The sequence below is a fragment of the Oncorhynchus kisutch genome, linkage group LG5 (assembly GCF_002021735.2).
Source record: "Oncorhynchus kisutch isolate 150728-3 linkage group LG5, Okis_V2, whole genome shotgun sequence".
Classification (NCBI taxonomy): domain Eukaryota; kingdom Metazoa; phylum Chordata; class Actinopteri; order Salmoniformes; family Salmonidae; genus Oncorhynchus; species Oncorhynchus kisutch.
Window position 1 is genome coordinate 7087533 of NC_034178.2, and position 14395 is coordinate 7101927.

At 43.8% G+C, this 14395-nt stretch overlaps 1 protein-coding gene across 2 annotated transcripts in view; it reads right to left on the minus strand.

Annotated features, from left to right (window-relative positions):
- LOC109890097 (beta-1,3-galactosyltransferase 1-like) overlaps positions 1–14395 on the minus strand; it is a 118427-nt gene that overhangs the window by 50317 nt on the left and 53715 nt on the right. For both annotated transcript variants that reach the window (XR_004209938.1, XM_031824325.1), the window contains exon 2: positions 3100–3154. The gene's annotated coding sequence lies outside the window, so the exon portion shown is untranslated. The remainder of the gene's footprint in view (positions 1–3099; positions 3155–14395) is intronic.

A 14395-nucleotide genomic window follows, 5' to 3' on the forward strand; every position in this document is an offset into this window, starting at 1 on the left:
CGCAGGCCTCCTAATTGTCCCTAGAATTTCTAAGCAAACAGCTGGAGGCAGGGCTTTCTCCTATAGAGCTCCATTTTTATGGAAAGGTCTGCCTACCCATGTCAGAGACGCAAACTCGGTCTCAACCTTTAAGTCTTTACTGAAGACTCATCTCTTCAGTGGGTCATATGATTGAGTGTAGTCTGGCCCAGGAGTGGGAAGGTGAACGGAAAGGCTCTGGAGCAACGAATCGCCCTTGCTGTCTCTGCCTGGCCTGGTTCCCCTCTTTCCACTGGGATTCTCTGCCTCTAACCCTATTACAGGGGCTGAGTCACTGGCTTACTGGGGCTCTCTCATGCCGTCCCTGGAAGGGGTGCGTCACCTGAGTGGGTTGATTCACTGATGTGGTCATCCTGTCTGGGTTGGCGCCCCCCTTTGGGTTGTGCCATGGCGGAGATCTTTGTGGGCTATACTCAGCCTTGTCTCAGGATGGTAAGTTGGTGGTTGAAGATATCCCTCTAGTGGTGTGGGGGCTGTGCTTTGGCAAAGTGGGTGGGGTTATATCCTTCCTGTTTGGCCCTGTCCGGGGGTGTCCTCGGATGGGGCCACAGTGTCTCCTGACCCCTCCTGTCTCAGCCTCCAGTATTTATGCTGCAGTAGTTTGTGTCGGGGGGCTAGGGTCAGTTTGTTATATCTGGAGTACTTCTCCTGTCCTATTCGGTGTCCTGTGTGAATTTAAGTGTGCTCTCTCTAATTCTCTCCTTCTCTCTTTCTTTCTCTCTCTCGGAGGACCTGAGCCCTAGGACCATGCCCCAGGACTACCTGACATGATGACTCCTTGCTGTCCCCAGTCCACCTGGCTGTGCTGCTGCTCCAGTTTCAACTGTTCTGCCTTATTATTATTCGACCATGCTGGTCATTTATGAACATTTGAACATCTTGGCCATGTTCTGTTATAATCTCCACCCGGCACAGCCAGAAGAGGACTGGCCACCCCACATAGCCTGGCCACCGTGCTTCTACACCTGCATTGCTTGCTGTTTGGGGTTTTAGGCTGTGTTTCTGTACAGCACTTTGAGATATCAGCTGATGTACGAAGGGCTATATAAATACCTTTGATTTGATTGATTTGAAATTGGATTCATAGGTAGCCTTACACTGTCTTTGTACAGTTTCCCTTCCTCACGGAAAAACCTGCACAGATCCTCTGGCTTTTCAGACAATTAGCCTAGCGCAGGGGTGGGAATATTTTGGATGCAAGGGTCTTGACCTGAGCAACATCATAAATGAAAGCCTTGGATAAATTGAGTCAAATGGATTTATTTTAAACATCTGACATCTTCATGTTGAACTCGATATGACTACCGCTAGGACTAGCCGTGGATCTGTTCGGGCAGGTTCAAAAGTGGGCGGTGGTGGTTTCTCACTCCCAGACGTAGGCTATGCATCACTGACTGGATTTCAGACCTTTTTTATGTCCCATTCGGGGTTCACTGCCCTCCTGGCTTTCACTCGTGACCGGCCTTCACCACACTGTATCTAGGAACTCTTCTGCTGTTGCTTCCCAATCATATCTGCATTCACGTAACGTGGCAGGCAGCTCATGAAAGTTATCTGTGCTGTTTACCTTTGGTAATTAGACTGTGTCAAGACAACATGGGCGTCTACGAAAGCAGAGATGGGTTTGACTAGCCCAGCCTCCCACTTTTCACAGAACACAGGGTGAAGCGACGAGTTGAACACAGTCTCACAAAAAGACGTAGGCCTTTATACATCTTCCTCTATTTGAAATTGATCTCTAGTAACGGTAGCTGAAGCTGTGTACATTTCTGATTTACTCTGTGCCCTCAATAAAACACTATAGTTCAGTGTAAGTAGAATGATGACCACAAATTCTGATCAGTTCTACCCATATTAGTATCATAATAAGTAGTGTTAGTCGTATTAGTACTGAAGTAGTATAGCAGTTAGTTGTACAGCAGTAGCACGTAGCAGTGGAGGTGGTAGAATTATCCCTGACCTCATTGATATACAATAGCCTACTGAGAGGTATAAATGTCAATTGTATGCAGATTGACAGAATGATTCACTTCTTGTATCGCCAAGGTGTTCAGCTGTAATTATGTGAGTGGGCTGGAGCAGTAGGTAGGTAGGCAGGCGCCTCTTGCCGTGTTGTTAGCCAGCGCTAATGATGGAGGACACAACATACCTCTCAGCTTTACTCTGCAGCATGGAACATGGATGACCTTTCTACCTGCAACACACTGTCTGTATTCAAAATAGCAGCCTATTATCCTATATAGTGCACTACTTTTGACCATAGCCCTATGGGGCCTTGTCAAAAGTAGTGCACTATATAGGGAATATGGTGCCATTTGGGATGTAAGCACTGATTCACTAAAAGAAAAGCTGAAGGTCAGCACAAGGCTAAGAACCCCTCGTAGCTTAGCATAGGATTGTATGTAGTTTTTCCTCCCAATCACATTACATAGCAGCCATACTGTAACACTATAGGTCAATGTGTTAGCTAGCTATGCTGATACAGGTAGATTGACAATGTGTTAGCTAGCTAGACTGCTACAGGTAGATTGACAAGGTGTTAGCTAGCTAGGCTACTACAGGTAGATCGACAAGGTGTTAGCTAGCTAGGCTGCTACAGGTAGATTGACATGGTGTTAGCTGGCTAGGCTGCTACAGGTAGATTGACAAGGTGTTAGCTAGCTAGACTGCTACAGGTAGATTGACAAGGTGTTAGCTGGCTAGGATCCTACAGTTAGATTGACAAGGTGTTAGCTACAGTAGCTAGGCTGCTAAAGGTAGATCAAAAAGCAGCTTTGAAACATTGTAACAATCAAGGTGTTAGCCAGCAAGGTTATTACAGGTAAATTGATAACAGTGCTGTACTGTGTGTTTTCATATATATTCTGGGGGCTTCTGTTGCAATATTATACTGTATGCTGCCAAATACTGGGATGTTTTAGTACAGTACAGGCAACATAGTGAGTCAAATACAATGTTGGTTCTTTATATCAGTTATGAATGATGTGATTAGACAGAGAGACAGATGGGCCAAACCAGCAGAAAGGGTTTGATAATAGAAAACACTGAGTCATTCCTGACCTCACACAGCTGGCTCCTGCCCTTAACGATAGGCTCTTTCCTCTTCACTCCATCTCTGCAAACAGAAGACAAGACAGCAAGGTGAGTGGTGATGAGAAAGACAAGAGAGGTGAATCATGAGAGAGAGTATAACGAGTCATCAAATCAAATGTTATTATGCACTGAATACAACACCTTACAGGGAAATGCTTACTTACAAGCCCCTAACCAACAGCGCAGTTTAAAAAAATACGGATAAGAATAAGAGATAAAAGTAACAAGTGTATATACAGGGGGAGGCCGGTACAGAGTCAATGTGCTGGGGCAACGGTTAGTTGAGGTAGTATGTACATGTAGGTAGAGTTAATTAAAGTGACTATACATAGATGACAACTGGTAGTAGTGTGGAGAGGGGAGGGGTGTGGGGGCAATGCAAATAGTCTGGGTAGCCATTTGACTAGATGTTCAGGAGTCTTATGGCTTGGGGGTAGAAGCCTCTTTAGAAGCCTCTTGGACCTAGACTTGGCGCTTGCCGTGTGGTAGCAGAGAGAACAGTCTGTGACTAGGGTGCCTGGAGTCTTTGACAATTTTTAGGGCCTTCCTCTGACACCGCCCTGTATAGAGGTCCTGGATGGCAGGAAGCTTGAGGGTTCGCACTACCCTCTGTAGTGCCTTGCGGTCGTAGGCCGAGCAGTTGCCATACCAGGCAGTGATGCAACCAGTGCTCTCGATGGTGCAGCTGTAGAACCTTTTGGGGATCTGAGGACCAATGCCAAATCTTTTCAGTCTCCTGAGGGGGAATAGGTTTTGTCGTGCCCGCTTCATGACTGTCATGGTGTGCTTGGACCATGTTAGTTTGTTGGTAATGTGGACACCAAGGAACTTGAGGCTCTCAACCTGCTCCACTGCAGCCCCGTCAATGAGAATGGGGGCGTACCCGGTCCTCTTTTCCTGTAGTCCACAATCATCTCCTTTGTCTTGATCACGTTGAGGGAGAGGTTGTTGTCCTGGCACCACACGGCCAGATCCCTGACCTCCTCCCTATAGGCTGTCTCGTTGTTGTCGGTGATTAGGCCTACCACTGTTGTGTCATCGGCAAATTTAATGATGGTGTTGGAGTCGTGCCTGGCCGTGCAGTCATGAGTGAACAGGGAATACAGGAGGGGGCTGAGCACGCACCCCCGAGGGGCCCCTGTGTTGAGGATCAGCGTGGCGGATGTGATGTTACCTACCCTTACCACCTGGGGGCGGCCCATCAGGAAGTCCAGGATCCAGTTGCAGAGGGAGGTGTTTAGTGCTAGGGTCCTTAGCTTATTGATGAGCTTTGAGGGCACTATGGTGTTGAACGCTGAGCTGTATTCAATGAATAGCATTCTCACATAGGTGTTCCTTTTTTTCAGGTGGGAAAGGGCAGTGTGGCGTGCAATAGAGACCGCATCATCTGTGGATCTGTTGGGGCTGTATGCAAATTGGAGTGTGTCTAGGCTTTCTGGGATGATAGTGTTGATGTGAGCCATAACCAGCCTTTCCAAGCACTTCATGGCTACAGATGTGAGTGCTACAGGTCGGTAGTCATTTAGGCAGGTTACCTTATTGTTCTTGGGCACAGGCACTATGGTGGTCTGCTTAAAACATGTTGGACAGGGAGAAGTTGAAAATGTCAGTGAACACACTTGCTAGTTGGTCAGCGCATGTCCTGGTAATCCGTCTGGCCCTGCGGCCTTGTGAATGTTAACCTGTCTAAAGGTCTTACTCACATCGGCTGGGGAGAGTGTGATCACACAGTCTTCTGGTACAGCTGGTGTTCTCATGCATGTTTCAGTGTTATTTGCCTCGAAGCGAGCATAGAAGTAGTTTAGCTCTTCCGGTAGGCTCATGTCACTGGGCAGCTCTTGGCTGTGCTTCCCTTTGTAGTCTGTAATAGTTTGCAGGCCCTGCCACATCCGACGAGCATCAGAGCTGGTGTAGTACGACTCGATCTTAGTCCTGTATTGAAGCTTTGCCTGTTTGATGGTTCGTTGGAGGGCATAGCAGTAAGCTTCCAGGTTAGACTCCCGCTCCTTGAAAGTGGCAGCTCTAGCCTTTAGCTCAGTGCGGATGCTGCCAGTGTGGTCTACAGCTTATCATGATAAACTCTACCTCAGGCGAGCAATAGCTCGAGACTTCCTTAGATGTCGTGCACCAGCTGTTGTTTACAAAAATACGTAGACCGCCGCCACTTGTCTTTACCAGACGCCACTGTTCTATCCTGCCGGTACATCATATAACCAGCCAGCTGTATGTTGATATTGTCATTCTTCATCCACGACTCCGTGAAGCATAAGATGTTTCAGATTTTAATGTCCCGTTGGTAGTTTAATCTTCCCAGTAACTCGTCCATTTTATTGTCGAAAGATTGCCGTTTTTTTCTAGCAGAATTGCGGGAAGTGGAGGTCTATTCGATCGCCTCCAACTTCTCAGAAGCCAGCCCGCTCTCCAGCCTCTCTTTCTCCGCCTCCTCTTCACGCAGATCACTGGGGTCGGAGCCGTATATCCTCCGCCTCAGGCTCGTCAGAGTAGTGAAAGAAGAAAACGGATTCTGCTAGTCCGTGGTGAGTAATCGCAGTCCTGATGTCTAGAAGTTATTTTCGGTCATAAGAGACGGTAGCAGCAACATTATGTACAAAAAGAGTAAAAAAAAGATAAACAAACAAAAAACACAATCGGTTGGGGGCACGTAAAACATCTGCCATCTGCTCCAGCGCCATCTTACAAACGGACAGAGAGTGAAAAAAAGACAGGGAAGACACGAGACATTTGTATACTGCAGAATAAATGCACTTAGAAGTTGCATGTTATATATTATAACAATACTATTTCTATTTTACGACTCCAGTGATATTGTGCAAAGGAAAGGGATCACAGCCGCTACCTCGCTCTCCGAACCAAGGTGTAGGAATTGTGGACCAAACTGAAGTAGAGAGGCGATTCAGCAACTCCCAGAGGACAACAAAATTAAATTAAAAAGCTTTTTTGTTGTTGTTTACAAGTAAGACCTGATATTGTGAACAGCCTTTCTACCTCCACTGTGCAGTCATAACAATGAACAAGGTGGCCAAAGAAAGAACAGATGTGGCCTCATTCATCCACACTGCATACAATTCAAGCCAAATTCATGTTGATATGGTAGCAGCGGAGATCCAACATCTGATCAGTATTCTGCAGAAATGTTGCTGTATTAACCATCAACACTTCTGGAAGGTTGAGAATCTATTGATGTATGTGCAGTTCTTATTCAGACCCACTTACTGCATAAAAGGTCACATGAAATTCTCCCGTATCAAATTGAGTTTCCCCTTTCTCTGTTGATGAATGTGTTGCATTGCCTGACAGTGCTGATGCAAAATGAAGGACTAAAACACATATATTACTATCAGGTTCCCATTTCTGTTGTGAATTATATTCAATTGAAGGAAAATTAATCTATTTAAATAACCATAAAATAGTCAAATTACTTGATTAGCATAATGCATCAGATAACTTTTTTTTTTAATGAGGAAAAAAAACAGTGAGTAAATGTAATCAAACACTTTCCTGTATGACAGCATCTGGATGTGCACACAATAGTTTGATAAAGGTTTTCAGATCAACCTATATATAAAAGCAGAGAAAAGTTACTGCAATTACTGCTAGACTCTATTTTGCTCATAAAGGTTAAAACCCTGTGTAGGGTTTCTAAATGGGAAAGTAATTGAGAGTACAGTAATTTTAGAATACAAAGTGCACTTAGGTGTTCTGGAAACATAAAAAATAAATGTTATTTTTCCACAACATGCCTTGTAAACCATTCTGAACCACTTCCTAGCCGAAGCCATTTCTAGTGCAAGCCAAGAACCTGTCATCTACCTATCAGCCTCTCTGTCAATCACAAGAACCATACTCACTAGGTAAGTAAAGAGTAGAGCCAATTGAAAATAGAAAGGAAGAGAGTGAGAGGGGGAGAGAGATTGAAAGAGAGAGGAAGAGTAAGAGAGATAGAGACAGAGAGAAAGACTGTTGCCCCACCTTACTGCAGCCCTGTCACCAACCCTGACTGACAACTGGCAGACAACAATGCATTCTGGGTAATATAGAGAAACCCCTCTCTTCATAATGGACTGTAAGTGGCAGGAGGGAGTCTGTCTGTCTGTCTCAACCCCAGCATGTGCACTGTCACCTCAGGCTCTGACCCCTGAGAATCACAGCTGATAATGACTTATACACCCATGCCTGTCACCCAGGGGCCATAGCAGTCAGAGTACACACAAGACAGAAATCCACAGGGCTGACTCACTGTAAGAGGGACACCAGCATGCACAACGATGCATGTACGCGCACACACACATAAGCACACACACATGCACACAAACAGGAACTCCTTATACAAGTGGCCTGCCGATGATCTTTCATCACTTTATGAAAAACCATTTACAACAGTGATAAATTAAACCGTTTTAAATCTATTTCACATCCCATCCACCAGGCATAGGCAATTTGGTTGGGATTCTGTGAATGATTCCGCATTCGGTGGGGTCTTTCTCACATTTACACTAATGCATTTATCGCAGTTAGAAAACATGCCGTTGTTCACAGTTCACTCCATTCATCTGAAGCTGTAATCATTTAGCCATTTGAAATGCATTATGAAACTCTTTCTGTGGGCTCATCAGCATAACATGAATTATTGCCATCATTACGGAGGGCAAAGCAGAAACACAGTATCACTTAATTATTCACCAATCAAAGAATGAAGGTAAATTATGGAGCTTTTACTTTAAATGACAAAGATTAGTCGCTTACTAGATTTCTCTCCTTCAGGAAAACAAGACAGCACTAACAGTATAACCCTTACAGTACTGGATATATCTCCTTCAGGAAAATAAGACAGCACTAACAGTATAACCCTTACAGTACTGGATATATCTCCTTCAGGAAAATAAGACAGCACTAACATTATAACCCTTACTGTACCTCTCTCCTTCAGGAAAATAAGACAGCACTAACATTATAACCCTTACTGTACCTCTCTCCTTCAGGAAAATAAGACAGCACTAACAGTATAACCCTTACTGTACCTCTCTCCTTCAGGAAAATAAGACAGCACTAACATTATAACCCTTACTGGATCTCTCCTTCAGGAAAATAAGACAGCACTAACAGTATAACCCTTACTGGATCTCTCCTTCAGGAAAATAAGACAGCACTAACAGTATAACCCTTACTGGATCTCTCTCCTTCAGGAAAATAAGACAGCACTAACAGTATAACCCTTACTGGATCTCTCCTTCAGGAAAATAAGACAGCACTAACATTATAACCCTTACTGGATCTCTCCTTCAGGAAAATAAGACAGCACTAACAGTATAACCCTTACTGGATCTCTCCTTCAGGAAAATAAGACAGCACTAACAGTATAACCCTTATTTGTGATCAGTTGTAAAATCAATTGTGATTCCAGACTCTTTTGACTGGTAAGTTTGTTATCATGTGGCAAAATGTTGAGCTTTGACATTACATTAAAGGCACACTAAGCTTTAATAATCCTCGAAACTGCTACGAACAACACAGGGCCGTCGAAAAACGTGTGGCAAGCAGACATTTTCCCTTTTCAATCAGGTGGAGCAGCATTTCTTATTTAGTTTAGTACAAAATATTGAAGCAAAGTACTGTTTTTTAGACTGATTTGCCGCATGATTTGTCAACTCGCAATTTATCGGTCCTTCACATCAGAGTACTGCAGGCTTGATGAGTGCTTGACCAATCAGATTCACGTAAATCATGGGCTGTGTGTGCTGTGTACAACGCACACTCAAGTGCGCTTTCCACTTTCCTCCAGTATTTATTTAGCAAACGTGATAACACATCACCCTGACAGACACATGCAAAAACTCTCTCAATAAATGTTGCAGGACTAGGTGTCACATCTGCTCCTGCAAGGCCCTCTACAGCTCATCCTGTGTCTCCTTGACCTGCCGCCACTCCCCCAGTACTCTCTCCCCCTCTCTCTGTGTGTGTGACTGTGTGGGTGGGTGGAGACAGGTGTGCTGGAGTCAGAGCAGATCCCTACCAGCTGCAACCTATTCCATAATCAAGACCTCGACAAATACTCAGCCCTGCCACTTCCAAGCTGCCAGATCGTAATCTCTGCTCAGTCAGTCTACGCATCTAGCTGTTGTTACTATTAAATCCTGTTGTGCCTGTTTTCCTTGCCTGATGCTGTTTTCCTCTCCGCTGCAGTTTGCCCGCTCTGAATCTGGTCCCTGTCTCCAGTTCCACGTCTCGTCATCCTGCTACTCTGTCCTGGATTCCCCACTCTACTACTCCTTTGGATTCCCCTCCGGACCTGCTTTCCCTGTCCCAACCCCTCTCACTCCAGCCTCAGCCTCCACATCTGGTTTCCTGCAACCCACCCGAGCTTCCCCTGGCCTGCACTACAACTTCCCCCTGTGTTTCAATAAATACCTTGGTTACTTCATCCCAGTCTCCTCATCTGAGTCTGCTCTAGGGATCCCCTGTTCCACTCCGTGTAACACTAGGCTACTAACAACAGCAGTTTCATACAGCCTATGCGCCCTGTCCATCTGGCCAGGGTAAATAAAGTGGTAATGTTAAGTATATATAATCCATTTATTTGTGTTAGGAGAAAATGTGTATGTGATCAACTTGGTTTATATTAAAACTTGGGCTGCCTATTCCTTTTCTATCCAAAATGTTTGACTGGAATTAATGAATCAACATAAAAGTGATGACATTCTGTAGAATTCAGTAATTCTTTTTATTAGACATACAGTTTTTATTGTTTAAATTTAAACTTTATTGAACTAGGCAAGTCAGTTAAGAACAAATTCTTATTTACAATGACGGCCTACCCCAGCCAAAACTGGACGAAGTTGGGCCAATTGCGCGCCGCTCTATGGGAGTCCCAATCACGGCCTGATGTTATACAACCTGGAATCAAAACTGGGACTGTAGTGACGCCTCTTGCACTGAGATGCAGTGCCTTAGACCACTGCGCTACTCAGGAGCCCTGCGTAGTTACATAGGCCTACACGATGCAAACATGCATAAAGCATGTTCTATTGTCCAATCACAGTTGTCTCCGTGTTTGTAGAAGAAACCCTGTTAGTCTAGGTTTAAAATAGAATTCATATGAACAAGTACAAGGTTGCTGAAGTTTGACAAGATTTGAATCCTCCCCAGCACCAGTTTTTCCATGATCCTTTTTTAAAACCATGTGACCTGATATGTTTTTTTTTGTCCCATTATACACCATATAAAGCATCATTAATCACTGTCATATGCTATAGAGTCTGAAAAAAATGGCCCACCACTGTCACGTTCTGACCTTAGTTACTTTTTTTTATGTCTGTATTTTTGGTTTGGTCAGGGCGTGAGTTAGGGTGGGCAATCTATGTTTTTGTTCTAGGTTTTGTATTTCAGTGTTTGGACTGGTATGGTTCCCAATCAGAGGCAGCTGTCTATAGTTGTCTCTGATTGAGAACCATACTTAGGTAGCCTGTTCCCACCTGGGTTTGTGGGTAGTTGTTTCCTGTTTTGTGTTTTGTCACCTGATAGGACTGTTTCGTTTTTTCATTGTTTCACCGTTGTTATTTTGTGTTCAGATTAATAAAGTTAACATGGACACATACCACGCCGCATTTTGGTCCGATCTATCCTACTCCTCATCAGACGAGGACGAGAATCGATACAACCACTCTGGGACCTGTGGTTCCACCTCTGTAACAACATCTTAGCTACCAGAGAACATTCTGATTTTGACAATGTAAAATCACTGTAAAATATATCAGCACAATACCTGATTATCTATGTAAGACCTGAGAGCATACAGGGTACATCATGGATCAATTAGCCATTCCGGTGTTAATTAGCTGAAATATGCTTCCGCTTCCTCACTTAACAAAATAGTGTTACTGTCCCTGAATCAATCAATTCATTTCAACACTGTTAAAGCATCCGTGGTCTAACCATCCTCTTCCGTTGTCATGGCGCATTACATCAATCGTAGCCTATTATGTGAACAAAACATTAGGTTCAATCCACACATCCATTTTACTGTATTATTATGAACCATATCAAATCAAGTACTGCCAATCACGTCTATCCATCTTAATGACTATGGTAACAGCGAGATAATAGTTGCCAGTGATTAACGACTTTAAATATCCTTGTCCGTCAAAAATGAACCACCAAAAGTCATGGACGGCTCTAGTATAGATGAGTTATGACTTCCTGTTGATGGAAAAAGATCGACGTTGTTTCAGATTGTGTGGCGTCACCTGTAGATTAATGATACTCCCCTCCATCCTCCCCTTCAACCCCCCCATCATTCCCCCCTCGAACGCCATTGTAAGAACACGGCCGTGGCGACCGAAGGCCATTAGAAGCATCAGTCAAACCCACCGTCTTCCCTTTAAACTCTTACATTGACACTCCTGCTCTCTCCGATCCTAATTACCGTGGAGAAGTGTGCAGCTGAAGGGCGCGTTCTGAATTCAAAGTGTCAGCGGCTCGGCTGCTTGGAAACGGATAGCGAGCGTCTGATCCAAAGAGGACCACAGGCGGGAAACGGGATGATTAACCTTCAGAAAAACGTTTCTTAAGGGGGACCTGTCAGATGTCGTTAGCGACGGCGAAGTGCCCGAAAGACTGATGACATTAAATAACTGTGTGAGCGTCATGGAAGTGTAGGTGCTGAAACGTTCTCTAAGCGGTTCCATGAGATTAATGTCCTCAAAGTTGTAGGGTTAAAATACATCTGGGAAGATAGAGAGATAGCAACCCTGAAGTCAAAGTGTTTTCAAAGTGGATATAATTAAGGATGACAATCATGGGCTCTGTACCTTAAGTACTGTACTACAAACTCTAGCCAACATGAACCTACCGGCTCAAAACAATGTCGGCCCATCGACCTTTGTCAACATCATGCCAAAGACCATAACACCATTCTTGTAATACTGGTGAAATCATGTTTGTTGAGCTTTGTCTACTCAACAAAGCTCTCGATACATTGAGCAGAAAAAGCTTCCATACGCAACTTCCATACGCAACAGACTGAATGATCTTCAGTCTGCCCTGATAGGCTCACGTCTTGATGTAAATGTTTACCGAAAGGACATTTTCCAATCAAGGTTGATCTGAGCACTTGTCACTCTTTAAGCTTTGCTCAGCGTTATAAGTCTAGATGTCCTTCAAGCTCAGATGCAGAGATAGGTTTGTGCACAGCAGTGGAAAACACAGGGCTGATTGAAGTGGAAGCACGTCCCTCCCTCTCTCCCTCTCTCTCTCGCTCCCTCTCTCCCTCTCCCTCTCCCTCTCTCTCTCGCTCCCTCTGAACAGTGATTTACCATCGATTCACACTTGAGACACTGGATATAAAGGTTTGTTCTACCGGAAAATACTACAGAGGATGTTGTGGACATACCTAGGTAGGGCTATGTTGGTCACAAAATGTTGTCAGCCGGTGATTGTCAAGCAAATAACTGTCGGTTTCACGGTAATTGACCGTTAATCGACATAAACACATTTAGCATCTCCTGGCTTCCACACAGAGCCTACGAGCCATTTTAAAAAGTCTAATGAATCCATGTAATATAGCCTACAGCTTCACAATAAATCCATTATTTATTTTAGATAGGTCTAAAGAAACATGAAAATGTAGTATATTTCAGAAGAAAATAATAGCATACTCTGAGTTGTCCTTATGTTAGGTCCCAATGTGGCTATGCCAAATGGCTGTGGGCTACACTAGTCCATTCAGCAAATAAGATTTGCTTATAATTCCGTGGCATTATTTTATAGTTTGAAGAATACAATTGAACAAAGCTGAATAAAATATACATATTTTCTCCAAACGATTTGAGGTAGTGCACACATGCGGCTATTCTGTGTTGAGCAGAAACAAATCAATTGGTACTCCTATTTGCCTAATTTAGAGTTATTAATGTAACTTTAGTTGTCCTACAAATGTTGGACTATATGTTATGTTTAGATTGTAATACATTGTTAGGCTGAAAGATAAGATTCTAATGATGATTTGAAAAAAGTAGCTTGAAAGGCATGAGCTCTGCTTTGTTTTTTTTGCGCAGGCTGTTCACACTCCAATAGTCTCTCATTCACAATTTGACAAGCACTTGATAATGCCTCAAATTTCATGGCAGCATCCCCTTTGTGTCCGCAATGCACCCTAAAGAAATCCATGCCTTTGGTGGACCAGAGTGCTGCATTGTGCCCTTCTCCCTGTGTGTGCTGCGCAATCCAAAGCGTTTCTCAATCACACAACTCTCCGTCACGTGATCGGGTCTTTCTCACAGGCTACAAGTTAAGACAGACACATAACATAGTCTGGGACAGTTGTGGGATGAATACCAACCTTTTTTTACGCAACAGATCAAAACGTTTAGCTTAAAATGTTGATAAACTATAAGACTATTTTTTTTATATTATCAGCGCAGCAATGCGCACATGGTAGTAGGCTATACACTTGAATGTTCCATAAGCGGAAAAACACCATGATCAAAAGTGACCGCAAATGCAATTATGCATGTAATGCTTTTATTATAAAGGTGCATTTTTATGGTGAAAATGATCTTCCCCAAACTTGAAACTCACGTGCTGCTTATGTCTACCAGTTAGGCTCTACACCCCTTGTAAAGCGGATTAATGTGCTTTATTTTAAGAACGTGAAATGTCAGAATAATAGTTGAGAGAATTATTTATTTCAGCTTTTATTTATTTCATCACATTCTCAGTGGGTCAGAAGTTTACATACACTCAATTAGTATTTGGTAGCATTGCCTTTGAATTGTTTAACTTGGGTCAAACATTTTGGGTAGCCTTGCACAAGCTTCCCACAATAAGTTGGGTTGAATTTTGGCCCATTCCTCCTGACAAAGCTGGTGTATCTGAGTCAGGTTTGTAGGCCTCTTTGCTCGCACTCGCTTTTTCAGTTCTGCCCACAAATGTTCTATAGGATTGAGGTCAGGGCTCGGTAATGGCCACTCCAATACATTGACTTTGTTGTCCTTAAGCCATTTGGGGTCATTGTCCATTTGGAAGACCCATTTGCGACCAAGCTTTAACTTCCTGACTGATATATTGAGATGTTGCTTCAATATATCCACATAATTTTCCAGCCTCATGATGCCATCTATTTTGTGAAGTGCACCAGTCCCTCCTGCAACAAAGCACCCCCACTACATGATGCTGCCACCCCCGTGCTTCACGGTAGGGATGGTGTTCTTCGGCTTGCAAGCCTCCCCCTTCTTCCTCCAAACATAAC